This window comes from Arvicanthis niloticus, chromosome 8 (assembly GCF_011762505.2).
Source record: "Arvicanthis niloticus isolate mArvNil1 chromosome 8, mArvNil1.pat.X, whole genome shotgun sequence".
NCBI lineage: Eukaryota > Metazoa > Chordata > Mammalia > Rodentia > Muridae > Arvicanthis > Arvicanthis niloticus.
The window spans coordinates 40,202,415-40,220,801 of record NC_047665.1 but is presented as its reverse complement, the minus strand read 5'-3'; the positions used below and the strand labels follow the sequence as shown (position 1 = coordinate 40,220,801).

The window sequence follows — 18,387 nt, the reverse complement described above, 5'->3', positions numbered from 1 at the left end:
AATATTTATCTACAAATTCAGCCCTACAGAGGGCGCTAGAAGGAAAATGCCACATTAAGGAGGTTAACAACAACCAAGAAAACACAGGGAATAAGTAATAATCTCACACCAACAAAAGTCAAAGAAAGGGGAACACTCCAACACAACCATATACACATACACTTCATCACCATCACCATCACCAATACCAACAACAAAGTAACAGAAATCAACAGTCATTGGTTATTGGTATCTCTCAATATCAATGGTCTCAATTACTCAGTAAAAAGACACAGACTAACTATGTGAAATAGAACCCAGTTTTTGCTTCATTCAAGAAATACACCTCAACCTCAAAGATAGACATTATCTTTGAGCAGTGGAAAAAGATATCCCAAGCAAATGGATAAAAAAAAAAGCTGATATATCCATTCTAATATCTAATAAAATAAACTTCAAACCAAAACTCATCAGAAGAGATAGGGAAGGACACTACATACTCATCAAAGGAAAAAAATCCACCAAGATGATATTGTAATTTTTAACACTTATGCTCCAAAAACAAGGGCACCCAAATTTGTAAAAGAAATGCTACTATGGCTTAAATCACATACGGACACTTACACAATGATAGTGGGGGACTTCAGTAGCCCACTCTCACCAGTAGGTCATCTGGACAAAAACTAAACAGAGAAATGTTAGAATGAACAGACATTATCATCAAATAGACCTAACAGATAATTACAGAACATTTGCTCAAACACAAAAGAATATACCTGTTCTTTACTTCATAGAATTTTCTTCAAAATTGATAACATACCCAGACACAAAGCATGTCTCAACAGATACAAGAAAATTGAAATAACCCCCTGCATCCTTTCTGACCACCACAGATTAAAGCTGGATATCAACAACAACAGAAACAATAGAAAGCTTACAAATTAAAACTGAACAGCTCTCTACCGAATGAAAAATGTGTCAAGACAAAAATAAAGAAATTAAAGACTTTGTAGAATTCCATGAAAATGAATATCAAAATACCCAAACTTCTGGGACACAATGAAAGTGGTTCTAAGAGGCATGTTCATAGCACTAAGTGCCTACACTAAAAACAAACAAACAAAAAGCTCAAACACAAAACCTGGAGTGATCTCATGCTAGCAACTTAATAGCACACCTGAAAGCTTTAGAACAAAACAAAAATCACACATAGAAAGAGTAGATGACAGGAAATAATCACACTCAAGGCTAATATAAATAAAATAGAAACAAAGAGAACGATACGAAGAATCAATCAAACAGAAAGTTGGTTCTTTGAGAAAGTCAATGTCTGGAGTCCACCTCCAGTGGATTTCTAAGACCCCAAGGATGCAGATGTTGCATTGGCGTAATGAAGGGGATGATCACCAGCTTGTTGTCCAGGAGATGGTCCTAAGTAGCTCAAGCTTCTCTTTATTTATTTTATTTCAAAGTCCTAAAAGCATACAGTTTCAGTTTTATTTCCTCAAATGTTACAAGAAACTAGATCATAACTCTCCAAAGTTTTTATGTTTCCTTCTCATAGGCATTATTTCCCCAGGCAGATATTTGACCTTATGGGTTTGTAATTAAGCACATCTCTATGATCATTGTGGTAAGCACAATGTGTCTTAAACACATACTACAAGTTTTCATCTGAGCCTACACTGACAATATCTTTAGTTCTGTTCTGCACAGCCATGGCCATAATAAGAAAATGTATTCTGTTGGCACAAGATCTGGTTGACTCTTGACGAACATTTTGTATTTTCTAACTACTTGAGGTTTTGGCATCTACATAGATAAGTTCCTTGTTCCTGAATTAAGGTCTTCATGTTCATGTGTATTCATTAACTTCCCTAATCCATTCCTGCAAAGGCTACTCTCTGAGTAAGTGTGCTTTATGTACTTTTTTGAGAATAATTATGTGTCCCAGGGAAACTGCATGATTTCTGTTCTGTTCTTCACAAAACTTTCTGTAGTTGATTCAATAATTATACTATCAATTCCATCATATATTTTAATAAATATACCTTAGAATTATTAAGACATTTCTATTATGCCATTACCACATCCAGTACAGACAAACTGATAGAAAAAGCTACTAAGAGCATATACAGTATTAGACTGGAGGAAAGGAATCACCCCACAGCCAGTCCCAGGAAAGACAGCAGAGGCTGTAGATTCTGTCACACTGGTCTATGTCAGGCATACAGGAGTGTCTCCTTGGGTCTTTCCCAAAGGGCAGTCATCCACAAAGTACTTAGACTCCACTCTCTAGAACAAAGCCATGGTATCTACCAATCAATAAGATTTACAAACCCTTTTCAAAATTAACTAAAAGATGGAGAGAATATTCAAATTAACAAAATTAGAAATGAAAGGGGGCATAACAACAGATACTGAGGAAATCTAGAGAATCATAAGAACATGCTTTTAAAATCCTGTACTTCATTAAATTGAAAAATCTAAAAGAAGTAATTTTCTCTATAGATATCACTTAGCAAAGTTAAATCAATATCAGACAGATAACTAATGTAAATACATCTATATCCCCTAGTGAAATAGAAGCAGTCATTAAAAGTCCTCCAACCAAAAAATCCCATGGCCAGATGCTTTTAATGAAGTATTCTACCAGACTTTTAAAGATGAGTTATGAGAGACAGTGGTCCTCAAATTATTCTGTAAAATAAAAACAGAAAAAACTTTGACCAACTCATTCTATGAAGTCATAGTTTCTCCGATACTGAAACTACACAAAGACTCTACAAAGAAAGAAAATTACAGACCAATTTCCCTCATGAGAATAGATGCAAAACAATAAATTACTTGCAAACCAATCCAAGATCACATGCAAATGATCACTCACCATGATCAAATAGGCTTCACTCCAGAGATGGAAGGATGATTTAATATATGAAAATCAATCAATATAATTCACTAAACAAACTGAAAAAAGTCCACATGACCATCTCATTAGAGGCCTTTGACAAAAATCCAACACATCTTCATGATAAAAGTCCTGGAGTGATTAGGAGTATAAGAGACATACCTAAACATAATAAAGGCAATTTACAACATACACATAGCCTTCATCAACTTGAGTTGAGAGAAACTCAAAGAAATTCCACTAAAATCAGGAAAAGACAAGGCTGTCCACTCACTCCATACGTACTCGATATAATACTTGAATATTGAATATTGCTACAGCAATAGAACAACTAAAGATCAAAGGGATACAAATTGGAAAGGAAGAAGTCAAAACATCTTTGTTTGCAGATGATATAATAGTATACATAAGTGATCCTAAAAATTCCACTGGAAAACTCTTACAGCTGATAACACTTCCAGCAAAAATATAACAATTAAAAATAAATGAAAAAAATGAAAGTGTACATTTACATTTTCTATTGACTTGAGAATGTTTTTATGTTTACTAGTTATATGTGTGTGTGTATGAGAGAGAGAGAGAGAGAGAGAGAGAGAGAGAGAGAGAGAGAGAGAGAGAGAGAGAGAGAGAATTGTTTTTTAAGTCTTTATTTCCTTGACAATTTTACTTATTTTTATTGGTGCAGTTGTTTGGCATGAGTATTTTTAAAAATTGGGTGTATGGAATATTTTCAGTTTTCTGATGTAGACATTTAGAGGTATTAACTTGAGTCTTAGAATTGCCTTCATCGTGTTCCACAGGTTTGAGTATGTTGAGTATCATTTTCATTCAATTCTAAAACGCTTTTTGTTTTCTTGATTTTTGTCTTGACCCAATTTCTATTTAGTAGTGATTTTTAATTTCTAAGAGTTTGTATGCTTTCTGCCACTTCTATTGTTGATATCTAGCTTAGTACATGGTGGTCAGATATGATTCAGTGTGTTCAATTTTTAAATAGCTACTGAGACTTGTTTTGTGTCCTAATATGTAGTTAATTTTTGAGAAAGTTCCATGGGCTAGTGAGAAGAAAAGTGTATTTGTTTGTGTTTAGGGAAAATGTTGGATTCATTTGATTCATGATGTTATTTAACTCCAGAACTTTTCTGTTTTGTTATTGTTCAGATGATTTATTGGTAAGATTGAGGTATGGAAGTCACCCACTATCACTGTGCTAAAATCAATATATGTTTTTTTTCAGCTGTAGTAGTGTTTCCTTTACAAACTTGGGTGCTGTTCCATTTGATGCATAAATATATATAATTGCAATATCCTCTTGTTGAACTTTTTCTTTAATAAGTATGTAGTGTCACTCCCTATCTTTTCTGATTAGTTTTGTCAGACAAAAAATAATTGTCCCTGTTTTCTTCCTAGTTAGATTTTCTTAGAATACCTTTTTCCATTCTTTTACCCTGAAGTGATGTTTGTTGTTGATGGTGAAGTGTGTTTCTTGGGTTCAGCAGAAAAATGAATCCCTTTTTCTTTCCAAGTCCTGCATAGCCATACAGAAGGGATGGTGTGATACAGTTCACATCCCTGGAGCAGAGCTAACAGGGTGGGCCTCCACAAGTATTGATGGTTGCTAGGTGGGAGGCTTGTTTGTATAATAATGTATATATTTTCATGTTCCTCCTTTGAGGAATGCTCTCCTTGCTAAGGTTAATGACTCTATGATAATTAGAAACATCACAAATCTAAAAGGCAAGAGTGTGTCCAGTGTTCCTCCACAAAACATGGTTAAGTGCTGAGATCTTCAAATTTTCAAAAATATATAAACAGGATTTTTATCTATGCAAAATATAAAGATTCAATGTGAATTGTTTGAGGGGCTTCACAGATGTAAAAGAGCAGAGGCAGCTGTACTATGAGCTAGCTTGTCAGAAAGATATTAAGAAGACAAAGAAATTTAGGGAGTGACGATTGTAGGGCAATATCCCACTCAGTTAAGTTTATTGTTTGTGCTTATAAAGGCAGGCAGATTCTCAAGCTATCCAGAGAGATTTTATATTTTTTTCCTAGCAAGAGAGAGCTTTCTTGAGCAGAGAGCTGTTAGCGAGGCATCTCAAGCAGACTACAGAGCTGTTAGCTTGTGCCCATGATTGACTTTGAGTCATTTCTTTTACCCCTCCCAAATACCCCTTCCTCAGGGACCCCTCTCCAAGCCAACGCTGGTTCTTGGCATTTTAAAAATCTAAACTGTCACTTTATGTCTGTCTTTTATTTTGTTGGGGGGGGGAGTTGAGATCATCCATATTGAGAGTTATTAATGAACAGTGTTTATTAATTTTTATATTTTCTTATTATGGCATGTCATCTGCCCCTCCTACTTCCTTGACTAACTTTTCTGAGATTATTTATTCTTTGTATCCTCTTATGTTTAGTTAAACTTATCACCAGACTAAAAGTTTCCTTCTATTTCCTTTTCTACAGCTGAATTGGTGAATTCAAGTGGCTTAACTTTGTTTTTATCATGAAATGATTTTCTTCCTCCTATAATTATATTGATAGTTTTGCAGGCTATGGTAGTCTGAGATGGTATCTATCTTAGATGGTACCTTTCTTAGAGGTTGTAGAACATCTGTCCAGATCTTTCTGTCTTTCAGAGCCTTCATTGAAAAGTTGGGTATGATTCTAATGGGCTTGCCTTTTTATGTGCTTGCTGCTATATTCATAATAGCCAAAGATTGGAAACATCCTAGATATCCATTAATGGACTGATGAATGAATAATAAAAATTTAGTACATGTAGGCATGGACTATTACTCAACTATTAAGCAAAGAATGAAATCATGAAAATTTTAGGTCAATAGATGGAACTACAAACAATCATTCTGAGTGAGGTGAACCATAGCCCTGGAGACAATATTTCATGTTTTCTCTTATAAGTGAATATTATCTCTTAAGCTTTAGATATGTGTGTTTCATCTATATAATCACAGAGGTTATAGAGTTAGTAAGGGACCATGGAGGAGGAGAGTATTTTCCAAGGAAGATGAAAGAAAATACACTGTTATAAAGAGGTAAAGGAGGATTACAATGAGGAGTGAAGGGGGCTAAGTAGGGGAAAGAAGAGAACATGGGGAGAGGACAACACAACTAACACTAAAGGCCATTTGAAAAGCTATTTGATAATTTTCTACTGTAGAGGCCTCTCTCTCTCTCTCTCTCTCTCTCTCTCTCTCTCTATATATATATATATATATATATATATATATATATATATATATTTTAAAAGAAAATAAATGAAGTCACCATATAAGGAAGAGATAATGCCCCTACTAGATATCTTATGACACAAAAACACCACGACCAACAACAACAACCACAAAAACAAAACCCCTCCTCCAGTTCCAGAAATGAGTCACATCTTGTTGATTCACTGGCTAAAGGGTATCTTATGGACCCCTCTCTTTACATTATAGACTCTTGTCAAGATTATTAGCTACTATCCAAAACCTGATGGTAAGGCTCTATTCCTGAAGATGCATCTTACATTATCAAATGTAGAGAAATTGAGCTTCTGCTCAATTAGAATCTTAACCCGTACTCACTAGGATTCATGGTGCTGGAAGTTACTTTACATAGTACCAGAGGATCAAGGTGACCATCAGTTTTTCTCAGCTAAAAATGTTGTAGCCTACAACAAAGGTCTACCTTCAAGATACAGTGTAATAGTGGTGCAAATGTTTTGGGAGTAATCATTTTTTGATGGATGTAAGACCCATTCTATGAGATGGAACTCATACATGACACTAGTAAAATTACCAAGAACCTGAGTCTATATAAGTCCTGGACTTAGGAGGAAGCCTAATGCTATTCTTCTGCTAAAGGGACATAGCTATAAAATGACTCCTGATGATGTATCACTACTTACACAGCATAGCATCACTCATCAGAGAAGCTTCTTTTTGCAGTGGACCGTAATTAACACAGATATCCATGGCTGGACAATGTGCAGCTAATGAGAAATATTGGACTTTGCTCTAAATGAGAACTTGGACTCATCCCTAAATTGAAAGCCTTTTTCAACCCCTCTCCCCTCAAAGCTCAGTGATCTATGCAGAAGAGGCAGACAGATTGAAAAAGCCAAAGGTGGTAGATGACTCCAAAGAAACAATGTCTTCCAGATACTACAGGATTGATGCACATCATATGAACTTACAGAGACTGTACCATCATGCACAAAACCTGCACAGGTTCAAATGAGACAAAACTGCAGTACTGAGAGAGGGAAGTGGCACAGGATACCACCTTAACTAAGAAGCTATTTGTAATTTATACCCAATTTATATCTGCTGGAAAAAGGAAAAATCAGTTTTCTACAATGGAATGTCAATGGATATATCATCTATTCTAGGGCAGGTCCCATCCCCTGGTTTTTATATGGTGTGTGTGTGCGTGTGCGTGCGTGCGTGTTACATGCACTTGTGCTTTTGTTTTTTTGGTACTTTTTGCCTTATTGATTTTTTAAAAATTGCTTGTGTATTTTGATTTTTTGTTTTCTAGTTTTGGAGAGGAAGAAAGGAAGAGAGATAACATGAAGCTGGGTGAGGAGGGATATGGAGAGGATCAATGAGAATGTGGGGAAGGTGAAAATATGCTCAAAATATAGTGTATAAAATGTTTTAAATAATTTTTATAAATCATGTGTATGTATGGTTTGGAGAGAACTCACAGAGGTTGGTCTCATAGGTCCAGCCTTTGAAGTTCTCAGCATTATCTCTTATTGTGAATGTTTTAAATTTTGCTGCATCTTAGTGTACCATTTTGTCTATGTATTCTGAGTACATTTTATGTCCTGTTTTAAAAATCATTTCTACCCAAAGCTATGAAGACATTTTAAAATTAATTTTATAGTTAGCATATGAAGAAATGGATTTCTCTGTGACATGTCCTTCATGTGCATCATTATTCTTTACTCTAATTGTTCCTCCCCTCTTCTTTCTAGTCCTTTCCCCTAGGTTGTAATCCCTTCTTCTCCCCAAATACTCCATTCTGGTTACACAACACAAACATTTGTTCCAGTTTCCTCTATTGGTTCCCCCTCTTTTCTCCCCAGGGTGTTAAAAAATTGCAGTGCTGTGATTCAAACCTTGGACCTTGCATACATTGGGCGAGTGTTTTATCCACTGAGCTGCATCCCAAGCCCTGCAGTGCTTGTCTGTATTTTCTTTCCCAAGTGGTAGTTCATCTTCAAGGTGACCACTGTTTCCTTCTCTTGGAACTCACAATACCAGTCTCCAATAAGAGAATGAACACATTCTTGCTTCCCTTCTGACTATGATTGAATTGTCTTTCCTACTTTATAGTGGAGGCCAGTTTTATCTCCTTTTGTACATTTATTTGGATATTTCTTCATTCTATACAAATTTATTGCACATTTGACTTTTTGAAACCAAATATTACATTTCTCCCTTCATTGATTAACTTGAACAAAATTTAAATACGTGCTTATTTTTATATCTATTAATCATTTGCTTTCATGGCATTTACGCTTTCTGTTAATTAATGGAGGTGTTAGAATAATAACTTACTCACCTTAAGAAGCTGAACTTTACCTACAACAGGTACCTATGGCTGAATCACACTGACTTTGCATAGAATTCAGTGTTTATCTTATTAAGAGTATCCCAGAGTCAGCTTGGCATGGTGACATGCACCTATTATTTCAGCACTGGAGAGACAGAGGGAGGAGAATCAGGAGTTTAGTTACCTTTGGCTAACTGGTGAGTCTGAAGAAAGCCAAGGCTACATAACACTGTCTCCACCAAACCAAAACCAAAAGAGTACTTCAGTGTGTCTAATACATTAGCTGAATTTATTATAAACAAACAATAAGTGTATTTGAAAAAAACTCTTGGGATTTTTGTAACTCATTATTTACTTCTGTCCCTCAGTGCCTGCCACAAACCTTCTTCAGTGCCCCTTTCATTTCCTTGTTCCTTAAAGTGTAGATGAGTGGATTTAGCATGGGAGTCACCAAGTTATAGAAGAGAGTAAGAAATTTCCCTTGGTCCTGGGAAGAGCTATTTCCAGGCTGCATATACATATAGATGATACTTCCATAGAACAGGGAGACCACGGTGAGGTGGGAGCTGCAGGTGTTGAAGGCTTTCCACCTCCCAGCAGCCGACTTGATCCTCAGCACAGCGGCAGCAATGTAACCGTAGGAGACAAGAATCAGAGTGAGGGGCAGCAGGACAATGAGGACGGCCAAGGTGAAGGACAACATTTCTACCGGGCGAGCATCCACACAGGCCATCTTGATCAGAGCTGGCAGTTCGCAAAGGAAATGATTAATTCTGCGGCGGCCACATCTGGACAGGGTCATTGTTAGTGGTGACATGATGATGGCATTGGCGAGTCCACTCCCCCAGGCCACAGCCATCAGCCTCACACACAGCTGCGGGTGCATAATGGCCGTGTAGTGCAAAGGTTTGCAGACGGCAGCATAGCGGTCATAGGCCATGACGGCCAGCAGGATGCACTCTACACTGCCAATCGACAGGAAGGAGAAAAGTTGGACCACACAGCCAGCATAGCTGATGGTCTTGTCTGGGCCCCAGAGGTTTACCAGCATCTGTGGGATGCAGCTGGTACTGAAGCAGAGATCCAGAAACGAAAGGTTTGCCAGAAAGAAGTACATTGGAGTGTGAAGCCGAGGGTCCAATATACACACCAGGATAATGGTTATATTCCCCAGCACAGCTATCGAATACAGAGTAAAATTTACTATGAAGAGTACCATCTCCAGGCGAGGGCGGTCGGAGAAGCCTTCCAAGATGAAGCCATACTCGGTGCTGTCGTTGGACTTTTCCATTGACTTTCTTTCACATCGTCAGATCTGTGCAGCTGGAAGGAGCCAAATGAGAAATAGTTAATCTTTATTTCCTAGAGAAAGAACATGTAGCACCAAAATCCAGAGAGGAACATTTAGCCTCTGAGTTTAATATTCCCATCCATAGGAGACTTCTTTTTTAACCAAGAAGTAAGGACTGTTTGTTATTGATTCAAATTGTTTTATGTTGGCAAATTTTGACATAATCATCTTTTACTTTGAATTAATTAAATTTTAATTTTTGAAGACAGGCTTTCATATAGCCCAGGCTGGCCTCACACTTCCTATGTTGCCATTTGACATTGAACTCCTAGCTCTCCAGTCTTTACCTTCCAAGTACTGAGATTACTGGCAGGAACTATAACACCCAGCTATAATCTTTTGTTAAAGAGAAAAAAAATCCCAATGATTTATAAGGCAACGTATGTTAACTTTAACATTAGGTCCTTCTCTGTTAATGTGTTTGTAAGAAGTTACTCCAATTCAACTTGTTGTTCCCTTTCTTCCATGCTTCATGCAACAGAGTGAGCAGGTGTGTTAGGACCGCAGTGTTGTCTTCTACGTGCCTTAAATGTAGACCTTTAAAAAGATGACAACCAGGACTGAATTCAGAACCCAAGCTTTTGAAAAACACAAGATAATCACCTATCAGAAGCTATGTCAACCTTATTAATGTGGTGTAAACAGGCATTTTCTTTACAGGGTCTGTATTACACTTTTTATGTAAAGTATAATTACATCTGCTAAGTATCTGAGGTCTGCCACCAAGTGCCATCTCTACCATTCACTTTTTGGCAAGTAATAGCATCTTGCAACCTAAGTTGCTAAGGTTAGAGAGCATAGTCTTCCCTAACCTTCCCAGGAAACAGACACTTGGGTGTGCTGTTTTGTCTTCTATTAATTAGCCTTTTAGAAATATCAACACAATTGTAGGAGTGAGATGAGCAGCAAGAGGGATAAACAGGGAGCATATGAGAAATAAAGAGCTATTAGAAAAATGTAATTTTAGCACTTATTGATTCTAAAAAAAAAAATGAAACGATCCTGATTCATAAGTTACACAGTCAGAATTGGAGTCAAGAAGCCAAGATAATAAGTGACAGAGTTAGGCAAGAGGGAAGGCATCTGCTGGCACAGAAGGAGACATAGTGTCATGAGAGTCTGTCACCAGGAGGATTCCTATGTGGATGCTACAAGTGCTCCTCACCACAATGTGTTCAGGAACCAAATCACAGCAGAACTTGATGGCTTTTTTTTTTAATCAGATATGTTGACTTAAAATAGCATATATCATCGAAGATTTCTTAAATTGATGGACTTAGAGTAAATCAACTTTGCACAGACAAATATACCAAAGTAGAAAACAAAAACAAAAAATGGTGTCCTCATTCTTAAGTTTTTTAGGCTCACCTGTTTTCAACTTTCCCCCAGGAATTCCGGAATAACACATGTTAATGCTTTTTTCTTATTATCTTGTTATTTGGGATTTTGTAGGTGATTATGAATTCGATTTAAATTCATGTGGAAAATAAAGCATGTGGAAAATAATATGATTATGAAATTAAGGTACTATAGCAGTGGTTATAAGGTCTTACTTGTCAAATGACAGACTGAAAATTAACTCTTCTGTGAATTATATTCTAGTTTCTTTCTGAAGATGTGTAAAGACCATTACTTTTCCTATAGTTTGGCTAAGTGATAAGAATAATGGTATAATTCTGCTTCAGAGAAAGACACAATAAAGCAAGGTTAGTTAAGTTACAGAGTAGAGGCAACTGCAGTAGAAAACTGCATTGGCAGCTGTCCTCTGTTTAGCTGCCATTTGGACCAAATCCCAAGGCTTCCATGGGCTTTCTGGAGCTGTCAACCAAAGCCCGGGAGCAAGGGCTTCCTGATGATCCCTGAAAGTAAGCAAGGTGGATGGGGATGTTCTTATAGCTCAGAGCAGGGAAACCAGGACTGACCTATCAGCAGGAAAGATGGTGTCTACAAGTTGGTGTAACCTGTTTTCTTGTCGACACCATGGGGACCGCTCGTCCTTTGGGTAATTAGCTGGTACTGCAGATGAGAACAGAAGAGTGAATTCTTGTGGGGGGAAATGATGAAATAACATCTGAGGAAAGTCAGAACGCAGTTATTTGTGTGTGTGTTTTGTTGTTGTTTCCGTTTGGGATCAGAGGTGCTCACATCCTCAGGAGTCAACTATGTCTATGGTAAACCATTCTTGCTGACATTTGGGACAAACCATCCTTGGGGATCTGACCTGACACTAGAACCTTGCATTGAAATACTGAGATCATGTAGTTTCCCAAGGAAAGAATTTTAAATTCATAGTTATTTATATTTCAGTATGATTTAAAAAAAATAATCCAAGAGTAGGCTATTTTAATGGTTACTTAACTTGTAAGCTTTATATTTGTCTGGATTGATAAAGTTACCTAAATACAATAAATAGGAAATGAATACAAATAATTTGATTAATTGAAATTCCTTAATTTAATTTAAAGATTTAATTTTGTTTAGATTACTATTGTTATGTGTGTGTGTGTGTGTTTAAGTGGCACATAAAGCCAGAAGAAGTTGTTGGGTTGCATGGAACTGCAGTTATATGTGTTTGCAACATGTTGAATCTGGGTGCTTGGAACTGAACTCTGATCCTCTGGAAGAGCAATAAAAGTTCTTAAACTTCTGAACCATCTCTCCAGCTCTTTATATTTCAACAAAAAACCTGATTTTCCTTTTGGGGGTAAAACATTGATTACTCCTTAAAGGAGGTAAAATTGCCTCCTTTCAGGCATTTAGGATGCTAACTGTCTCAATCAGTATAATTAAGGGTTAGAATGAATCCTTTAAGGTTGGAATGTAGCCTAAGAACAAACAGTCGGCACAATAGTAATGTTTACTAGTTTCCTTTAAGCTGATGTTAATTGAGACTCAAGACAGGCTCAGAAACCTCATTTCAGAAGTAGAACATGTATATAATTATCAGGTTTAAGCTAGTATCATTTTATAGTTGTTATAAAAATATAAGAATCAAGTCTGGTCACCAGTGAACAAATTGCAATAGTTTAAAATTTTCTGATAAACTGTAATAGTTTTTTTTAAAAAAAAACAATGAAGATTATTACAACAAATATATGGAACAGATAGCAAATATTTTTGATAAAGACTTTTCTAATTTTTCTTTCACCTTTCTCTTCTCTCTCTCTCTCTTTCTTTCTCTTCTTGTCTCTTTCTTTCTTTCTTTCTTTCTTTCTTTCTTTCTTTCTTTCTTTCTTTCTTTCTTTCTTTCTTTCTTTCTTTCTTTCATGACATAACATGGTGACTTATACCTGTAATCCCAGCTTTTGGAATATCAAGGTAGGAGAATCAAGAGTTCAAAGCTATCTCCTGTTACATACTGGCTTTTGGCACATAAGACCCTATTTCAATGAAATCAAACAAAACAAAAAGATCACATTTATCTAGAAAAGACAAAGTGTGAAGAATAATGAAATTTAAATTCCTAATCATAACTTGTAAAGTTTTCAGCTTTATGCATAATTAGATACAAATCAACATAGGGATGAGTAATTGCTCTTTTATATCACATTGCAAAGACTTTTTGTTGGCAGCATTCAGTCTGTGAGGCTATAAGACAGGGACACACTCACATATAATATATGAGACCATGAATCAGTTATAAGATGTTTTTCATTAGAAGTATTTTATGTGTGTGAGCATTTTGCTTACATGCATGTCTGTGTACCATGTTTATTCTTGGTGCCCATGAAGACCAGAAGAGGGAATCACATCCTCTGATACTAGAGTTACACATGGTTGTGAACAATCATGTGGCTGCAGACAGTGCTCTTAACTGCTGACTCTTCTCTGCAAACACCAGTTTTAAATTTTTGTAGGATGGTTTTACTGAATTTTTTGGAAATTTGGTTGATGTGTAAGTCTTTAACATATTAATTTTACTCCTCACAATTTTATTATACTCTCTCTCTCCATATATATATATATACACATATATATGTGTATATATATATATATATATCTGTGCATGTGTGTGTGTAAAATATATATGACTTAGCTATATAAGAAGTGGATGAATTGCTCATCGATTAAATGGTAATTAAGTAAATGTTTGCATTGTTACAAATAAGTAATGTGGTAAATGCATATTGATATGAAGAAAACTTCTAAATATATTAAGCATATTAATAATACTTCAGAGCTGGGCAGTGGTGGTTCATGGCTTTAATCCTAGCACTTGGGAGGCAGAGGCAGGCGGATTTCTGAGTTCGAGGCCAGCCTGGTCTACAGAGTGAGTTCCAGGACAGCCAGGGCTATACAGAGAAACCCTGTCTCGAAAAACAAAACAAAACAAACAAAAATAATACTTCAAATGTATTAAATATCCCCAAATTATGTCAATATATATTAGATTAAGTTAATGTATACTACACTAACATTACTATACACTTAAAATATTACATATTATACATTACATGTAATTATAATTTGTACCTAACATCTTTCTACTAAAAATGCTAATATATTACCACATAAACATATAATATATAATTATCATTTGGTGTTATTTCAATACTTAAAAGATAAATAAAAGTTTGAAAATGAACATAAGTATATTAGCCTAAGTCCAATATTTAGATTTGACTCTGAACAAAGTTTATCATATCTTTACATCTTGTTCCTAAAGACAAAGAGTTAATTCAGTTTGGTTCACTGATTGCTCACTAGGCCCACGACTGTTTGACTAGGAGACAAGCTTATATAGGTCCAGAGTTCTGATTCACAGGAGCATTCCCATGATGACAAACAGAGCTTCATCATCTCAGACTGCCTAGGAATTTAATGGTATTGCTATATTCACAGAAATTAGGCAGAGGAAAAAGTGAAAGCCAAATCCGAAAAACTGTAGAGCTGAGACTCACCATGTTTCCATTAAAAACAAAAATAAACAAATAAAAGAAAAGCCAAACCAAAATGAAACAAACCCCCTACAGCTTCTGTTAGAGCTACACAACTTTAATTCAAATGTAGTCCATAGCACGGCATTATCAAATATGTTGTACTCAAGCTACTTGTTTGTTAACGGGGTGGCTTAAGATTATTCTTGCCATTTATTAAAGCAATAATATGAGTAAATTTGAAAGAAGACTAGGTATAATGATGTATTGTTTTCTATTTTAAGTAAACCTTGTAGGTGGTTTTTATTTTTTATGAGCACAATATTAACAAATCTAAGTCATAAGAATAAAAATCCAGGTATGTATGTCCTTTGTGTTTCCTGTCTTCCCTCTCTTTCAAGTGAGATACAGTCACCTGATTAGGTCATTGCTTTTCGGGCTTATTTATTGGCAGATGTGCTCTGAAGTGGGTGGAAGGGAAGTTAGAAAAGGAAATAATTGGAAATGTGTGAAATGGATTAAGTTTTTTTCAGACTCTCTCTGTTTCTGGCAGAACAGAAACCCAGTGTCATTCACTCATGTGTTTTCCCCTAAACATTTTGGAAACCTTCAGGGATCCTGGGTGCTGAAGCCAGTGGGTAATATTTAAAATGAGAGTAGGCAAGGTTGGAGACAGTGGCTTTCAACTTCTGCAGTTCTTTATAGAAGTTGCAAAGAATGAGCCCTCAGGGATCTTGTTATGAGATTGTTAGCGCTGATAATGACAATTTCATTTCCCTGAGTCCACAGGGATCCAGCTCTTGGAAGAGTGAAACTTGTTAGCACATTCTTTCGTAATGCGTGCAACTATTAAAAAGTTTCAGAAGTTTCATAATAATTCACAAAGTGAGTTGTCTCTAGGGTTATCTTAGGAGAAGCAAGCAATTATTCAGAGAGCTCAAGTGAGTTGGCTCCTGTCACCGTTTTTCTCTTTACAGTTACCTGTCCTCTGCTCAGCAGCCCTGGAGACTTACTTATGACTAGTTACAGCACCTCAAACTCGTTGTAACTGGAATAGTCATCCACCTTCCTTGCAGAAGGGATTTCATTGATCAGGGACTTACTGTAAGTACCTGAGAGAATTATTCTCTTAGTGACCTTACTTCTATGTCTCCCTCCAGAAATAATTTTCTTTAAAAACTTGAAATGCAGTATTACCCTGTGAATGCAATAATTATTCATCAACCACATTTTTAGTGAAAACACTTGATCCATACATGTTATTTATCTAGCTTTAAAGTTCTCACAATCCAAAAGAAAGTAAGGATCAGGATATTACGACATTGCATCACAATGAATGTTCTGTTCCCTATAGACAAAAAGATAAACATGAATTACTTTTACTATTGCATTGTTAATTGCCCATTGCTTCTCTGCTTTGATGTTTTCACACTCTATTAAATATAGTGTTTACTCTTGTATTTCTAATGTTCACCACAACATTAACACCTAGTAATTTCTCAAAAATTGTTGACTCTATCACTATAAAAAAAAGTAAGTTAAAAGTGATAGTACACATATACATGATTTGTTTAATTTTATTTTAAAAGAAACTTGGGTAATTTTAAATATAGTAGACACTGCAGTGAAATGCTGTCCCCTGAGCTCACTTCTCAGATGAAGTGGATTTTAAGGCAAATATTAGAGCACCGACTTGGTATTGCCACCACATGGTAAGGATTTATATCTTATTTCTTCTTCATGTATCTCCATTTCTCATAAATAAACATTTCTCAGTTTAATGGTTGTTATGTAACAGTGGCTTCCTAAGTAAATAAATATATATAGGTGAAGATATATAGTAAACAGAAGCTTCATATTTCTAATGTTACATGCCCATAGGAAAAAATATAACCAAGAAATATAGTCAAGGTTATGTGTGGTGGCACACATTTATGATCCTAGCCCTTGGAAGGCAGAAGGCAAGGTTAAGATTTTAAGGCTATCCTTAGTTAATTTGAGGCCAGTTTGGACTACATAAGACCCCAGTAATGTTTAACTTTCATTCTCAACTGAAATAATCTAGAACTACAAGCCGTTGAGCACACTTGTGAGAAATTTTCTAGAGTACATTAAGTAACTTGAGAAGACCTAATTCTAAATATATGTTGTACCACCCCCCTGCTCTTGTGTCCTAAACTGAATGAAAAGGAAGAAAGAAGTTCTGATTTTCGATTGTTGACACAATTGGACCATCTCTTGCTTTTCTGCCATGAGGGAAATAAACACTTTCTTCCTTGAGTTTCTTTTGCCATGTATTTAACACAGCAACAGGAAGAGAAATTAAGATAAGCTGTGGCAAGAAAGAAACAGAAAAAAGAAAGGAAGGAGGAAAGAAAAAAGAAAGAAAGAAAGAGAGAGAGAAAGAAAGAAAGAAAGAAAGAAAGAAAGAAAAAAGGAGATTCGATAATATGTTCACAATAGCAGAAAATTTGAATACCCATAGAGGAGTATAAATGTCAGAATCTACTACACTACCAACATTGGTCCATATAAAGAAATATACTACACAGCACACAAACTAAATCAAGATGAATAACTGTCACCTGAAATTAATGGAAAGTGAGGAAGGTTTTGTATTGGTGGCATGGAGCATTGCAATGGAAGTGTGGGAGTTTGGGGATACTGTGAGTTACTGATGAGGTTTAACCTGGAGAATACCGTATAAGCTTGGTAGTATAGTATGAGCTTTTCAGCAACTAAGGGTTGTGAGGAGAGCAAAGAATGTGACTGAGACATTACCCATGGCAAAGGTGAGAGACAGAGGTGAAAATTAATAAAAATTCAACAAATATAGATATTGAGGAAGAAAGTCGTAGTTATGCATTTGATGTCAATAATCAGAAAGAATACTGACCCACGGCTGATGCCCATGTCACTAAGCCAGTCCTGTTTACAGTGGTGCTACAGTACTCACTTGAAAAGTGAAGAATTAACAAAGAGAAAGGGATTTGTTCTTGCTGCAGCCTAGTGAGGAGATAAGACAGCATGTCTCAAACCAGCAACCTTGAAGATAGAGCTTAGGGATGTTTGTGGGTTGATGTCGATGACCTAAGACCTAATGAAATGAGTAGAGTCATGAAAAAGTAAAGTAAGACAGTGGCCCATGTCCACATAATTGAACCTCATGAATCCTTATCAGTTGTGTGTTGAGAAGATATTGGTGCTAGTATGCTCCTGGGATTAGACTTTTGACCTTTTGGTATTAGGAAGTCATTAGATACCGTTTTTCTCCTGCTAATCAGGGTCAATTCTTGCTGACAATACAAGGTAGCACTTACTTGCTGCTTTATAACCAATCACCCTAAATTTTAGCAGCTTAAAACAAACTGCATGTATATTTCATAATGTCTTTTAGGTGAGGCATCTGGGCACTGACCAGCAGTGCTCTTTTGGCTCAGAGGCTCTCATGAGGCTGCAATCAACGTATTGTTTTCTTAATTTTATCTGACTTTCCATGCCCACTATTGGCAGGCCCCAGACTTGCTACAAGCAGATTCATTAGAGCATGTATCCAGAGCTCCTCCATGACACAGCACCTAGCTTTCGCCATAGTGGATGATTCATGAGAGAACATTCAATAAGATGGTCTGTATAGTTAAAATACTGTGGGAAGTGGCTCCGCTCTCGCCATTACAAGGTGGCGCTTGGCATAGGCATTGCTTGAG

General features: G+C 36.2%; 1 pseudogene across 1 annotated transcript; it reads right to left on the bottom strand.

Moving 5' to 3' along the window:
* Positions 1–7,283: 7,283 nt before the first annotated feature.
* LOC117713972 (putative olfactory receptor 2W6 pseudogene) lies at positions 7,284–11,728 on the bottom strand (annotated as a pseudogene). Its single transcript, XR_013112222.1, has 2 exons — positions 11,172–11,728; positions 7,284–9,775 (listed from the first exon to the last, which is right to left on the bottom strand). The product of XR_013112222.1 is annotated as a putative olfactory receptor 2W6 pseudogene (transcript).
* Positions 11,729–18,387: the final 6,659 nt, after the last annotated feature.